General features: G+C 40.4%; 1 non-coding gene across 1 annotated transcript; it reads left to right on the forward strand.

Annotated features, from left to right (window-relative positions):
* Positions 1-244: 244 nt before the first annotated feature.
* On the forward strand, positions 245-351 carry LOC140806432 (small nucleolar RNA R71). The gene has a single exon (XR_012112507.1). It is a non-coding gene; the product is annotated as a small nucleolar RNA R71 (small nucleolar RNA).
* Positions 352-5,143: the final 4,792 nt, after the last annotated feature.

A 5,143-nucleotide genomic window follows, 5' to 3' on the forward strand; every position in this document is an offset into this window, starting at 1 on the left:
CTTTCTGTTCAAAGCCTCTAACTGTGCTGACACCGCAGACAAATCCGTAACTTGATTAACTCCAGCACCTCGTCTCTGCCTATCAGACTGAGGCTGATAGCTACTAGCAGCCATCTCCTCTAATAACTCATATCCTTCCTCAGCCGTCTTTCTCAGTAAGTTACCACAGGCAGCAGCATCTATCATAGTACGGTTAGAAGTAAGCAGACCGTAGTAGAAAGTTTGAACAACTAACCCAAGAGGTAGCTCGTGGTGGGGGCATCTCCTCAACAAGTCCTTATAGCGCTCCCATGCCTCGTAAAGTGACTCAAGCTCATGTTGAGCAAAAGTAGTAATGTCGGCTCTGAACTTCATAGTCTTCGACGGAGGAAAGTACTTGGTCAGGAATGCCTTTGCCATATCCTCCCATGTAGTGATAGACCCTACAGGTAAACAATTCAACCACGACTTAGCTTTATCTCTTAGTGAAATGGAAATAAACGCAAACGAACAGCATCATCAGATACGCCATTAAACTTAAAAGTATCACAAATTTCAAGAAAGTCAGCTATATGAGAATTTGGGTCGTCAAGTGCACTTCCCCCAAATTGAACAGTGTTTTGGATCATCTGAATGATAGCTGGCTTGATCTCGAATTGATTCGCCCGAATGATTGGCCTTACGATGCTTGGACGTGCTCCATCAAGAGACGGCTGTGCATAGTCCATCATCGGTACACGGCGTGGCATCTCAATCCGTCTCTCATTTTGGCGGTCCGCCTCCTGCTCTTGTTCGTGCCTCTCCATTTGTTCCTTGAGTCTTTGCTGTTGTCTTCGGCGTCTAGCAGTGCGTTCGATCTCAGGGTCAAAAGGCTCAAGATTAAATTCGAGTGATCTTCGCATGCATCACCAGAAAAATCTGCAACAAAAGGAGAGTATCAAATAGCAATAGAATAAGTAATACTAAAGAATTTAAATGAAAATTAAAAATTTTGTGAATCAACAGTCCCCGGCAACGGCGCCAAAAACTTGATCGAGCAAAACTTGCACAGTGAATAGTCCCAAAATTTGTTTTATAAATGAAAGCTCGATTTAAAATATCGCAAGTGCACGATAGTCAAGTTATAATAAACGTAAGTGAATACGAGTATCGATCCACGAGGACTGCGTTACAATATCTTTATTTTCAAGTAAATTTCTTCAGCAACGATAGATTGAATTGGTGATTAAAATAAAGTGAATTTAATAACTAAAATAATTAAAGCGCAAGAACAAATACTCAAGAAATCAATGATTAAATTGGATGAAAATCAAATGAGAGACGAATTTGTTGGGAATTATCAGTTCACCTACCACTCGTGTTTAAACAATTATACTCGACTTTTACTCGTGCATTCGACGGAATTCCCTAGACTAATTAATATACTCTGTCGAGCTATATTAACACTAATCATAAACATGCAGTAATCAAGTATCCTCAATTATTTAACAGTTCACGATTGCATTACGTTCTATGGAATCCACAAGCTTTCATCCGGGTGAATTATCACTGTCGACACGTATCCAATTCCGTATATCTACTAAAATTGTAAATCCGTGGTCTATGCTATTCGATCCTATTGTCAATTATTCTATCGAAATCATTAACAACATGAAATAATCAAAGGAAGTTAGCTAGACTTCAATTGAAATAAGAAAGCACAAAAGCATAAACAAATCACTCATAAAAACGTCGATAAATAATGTTAAACCACGAGTACGAGGTAGGATCCCCTTAAATCCCAACAAATATAGAGTTTAGCCAACAAAATTCATAATAAAAATCAACAATCTATGCAAGAAATAAAAACTGAATAATTAAAATACTAAGGTTGACGATGGATGACGGCCACGACGCTTGGAAATCTCGAGGTCTTCGAAAATCTCCTTTGCTCCTAGCCTTCCTCCCAAGAAAAGTGATGGAAAATATCAGAATGGTCTGTTCTTTTTTTGCGCCTCTCTCGTCTATTAGGTCATGGTGTAAGATAGAGTCCACCAAACTTGGAAACAAATCTTCTTGGATCTCGTCGCTTGCTGGGGCGAACACTTTTTACCGCCCTAGCGAGCAACTTCGAATAAAACTCCTCGGCCATGTCTCTGGTCTCGCTGGGGCGGACACTTTTGACCGCCCTAGCGAGAGACTTCGAATACAGCTCCTCGGCAAGACTAAACTTCTCGCTGGGGCGGACACTTTTGGTCGCCCTAGCGAGGTTCTTCGAATAAACTGCTCAATTCCCACCAGATGACCACAAAACACACGAGATCAGTCATATGCTACATAATGCTAAAAAAATTGCACAATTAAACTAAAATAAACTACTATGATGCATGAATGCGACTCAAAACCAACACTAAAAACACGTAAAAACGAGTCCTATCAGATTCCCTACCTCTTTGTGAATTCTCTTACAATAATAGCTACCAGACGAGTATTGAGATGGCACCGTTTGAAGCTTTGTATGGCAAGAAGTGCAGATCTCCGCTATACTGGGATGACGTTTCAGAAGTACCAGAACTTGGGCCAGATATGATTCGTGACATGACAGAGAAGGTGAAACTCATTCAGAAGAGGATGAAGACAGCACAAGATCGACAAGCAAAGTATGCCAATATCAGACGTAGACCGTTAGTATTTGAGGCGGGAGATAGAGTATTCTTAAAAATTTCTCCATTCAGAGGCGTTGTTCGATTTGGCAAACGCGGGAAACTATCTCCTCGATACATTGGTCCTTAAGAGATTCTTGAGAAGATTGGCGATCGAGCTTATCGACTTGCACTTCCTCCTTCTCTATCCAGAATACATGACGTGTTTCATGTATCAATGTTACGCAGATATATGCCAGATGTTTCTCATGTCATTCAACCTGACGAAGCTGAACTTGATCAGACATTGAGCTATGTGGAACAACCGATACAAATTCTTGATCGGAAAGAAAAGAAGCTCAGAACGAAGAATATTCCACTCGTGAAAGTTCAGTGGAGTCGTCATGGCATTGAGGAAGCGACATGGGAGACAGAAGCCAACATGCGACAGAAACACCCCGAATTATTTCAATAATGTAAGTATTGATCTAACTTTATCCTACTACGTTTGATGCTTTCATTGATAGAATGATGTGCGATTTCGAGGGCGAAATCATTTCTTAGAGGGGGAGAAATGTAAGGCTCGAGATTTATTAATCTTCATCTAGGCGATATTCGATAGTGTGAGAGTGCATGACATTGCATGAGAAACACTAAGTAAAATGAGGGTAGGAAAGACATGAGAAAAGATGTGAAAGGTGAAGAATAAATGTAAAGGGCCGAAGCTATGGCGCATATGCACGAAGGAATGCGCGCATATGCATGGAAATTTCAGTAGCCTTGGCGCACATGCGCGATGAAATGCGCGCACATGCGCGAGCAGGCCAGTGGCATTGGCGCATATGCGCGAGAGTAGTGGCGCATATGCGCGGAGCGTCCAGAACCATTGGCGCATATGCGCGAGTTTAGTGGCGCATATGCGCGAGTGCTAAATCTGCCGAGACAGTAGGTTCGGCGCATATGCGCGAGTAATGCCGCGCATATGCGCGAGACGTGTAATGCAAAGGATGAGCCATGTGTGTTAGGCATGCAAGATATATATATACATTGCACGATTCTTTCCTCCATTTCAGCAGAAACATTCGGAAGGGCTGAGGGAGAAACTTCATTTCTTCTTACTTTCAAAGTTTGCTCTTGTAAGATTTAAGCACCCAAATTCAAATCCGACTTCGGTTTTGAGCTCCTCTCGTTACTAACTACAAAGTGATGTAAGTTTTATGTAATTTCAACATGTTTTGAAATTCAGATGTTTAGGAAATTAGAATATGATAGTTATATTGTGTTCTTGACGTATTGAGCATGATATATTTGTAAACGGATCAAAGAAAGGATATCATATGCATTTCCTATGAATTTCAGTATGATTTATGAATTGTTGGGATAGGATTTATTGTGTTTTGGATGGATATTGTATTGGGTTATGAATTAGAATGATTGAGGATGAGATAATGTTGATATCTGTTAAGATTTGGATTGACCGGTATCGAGAATTACGTCGTTATGCCGTCAGATTGTATTGAGATCACGTAGTGACTTGGTTATGTGTTGATTTAGATTAGAAATTGATAGAGTGCGTATCCACATTTCCATTTCAGATTCGTATTGGCGACCGTGACAGCGATTCTACGACGAAAGGTATAGTACATGTTTTGTTTGGGGAATCACGACTCAAATGAGATCACATTTGAGTTTCCCAACCAAAATCACATACTTCTTTTATTGTTCATACCTTGATATGATTATGATTGTTATAGATTTGTTTATAGAACTTGTATTCAGATCTTGCTATGCTTTGTTTACAGATCGTGTAGCATTGCATTATGCTTGTTTACAGATTTTGTATTCATGCATTAAGATAGGGCAGTCTAGAGATCAGGCAGACTACTAGATGTTCGGCGATATCTCAGCTTAGGGGAAGATCACCGCCCCTATTGTAGACGCGGATACAGATCAGGCCGAAGTCTAGGAATAAGACGTACAGCACCTCGATTGGTAGGGTAGGTGACAGCCAGTGACGTCTTATTCACAACGGGATCCCTAGAGTTCTAGTCGAGTCGAGTCTAGACATGATTAGATTCACATTGTATGATTTTATATGAATGACATTCATATCAGCATGTTTCATGTTTGATTGTTTATATGCATGTTACATGTTTATACTGGGATTTGTTCTCACCGGAGTTTCCGGCTGTTGTTATGTCTGTATGTGTGCATAACAACAGGTGGGGCAGGATCTGGGTCACGCAGAGGATGAGAGACGGACATAGCGTGGTGATCTCGGGCTTAGTAGAAGAACTAGTAGTTGTACTTTTGGCATGTACTATATTTAATTACTAGTTGTCGAATATGGTTTGGAACCAGACATATTTGTATCTTATGGTTGTATATTATGTTGTTGAATAACATAGAATCTTTTTGTGTTAGCTTTCATTTGAGTTAATGTAAAAGAGAAAATTTGACCCACTTTTTATATTAATGATCCATTTAAATCCCAAAGAAAGAGTTAGAGCCCGGCGTCGTCTCGGGAAGCGTGCTGGATGATG

Source organism: Primulina eburnea, chromosome 11 (assembly GCF_022965805.1).
Source record: "Primulina eburnea isolate SZY01 chromosome 11, ASM2296580v1, whole genome shotgun sequence".
NCBI lineage: Eukaryota > Viridiplantae > Streptophyta > Magnoliopsida > Lamiales > Gesneriaceae > Primulina > Primulina eburnea.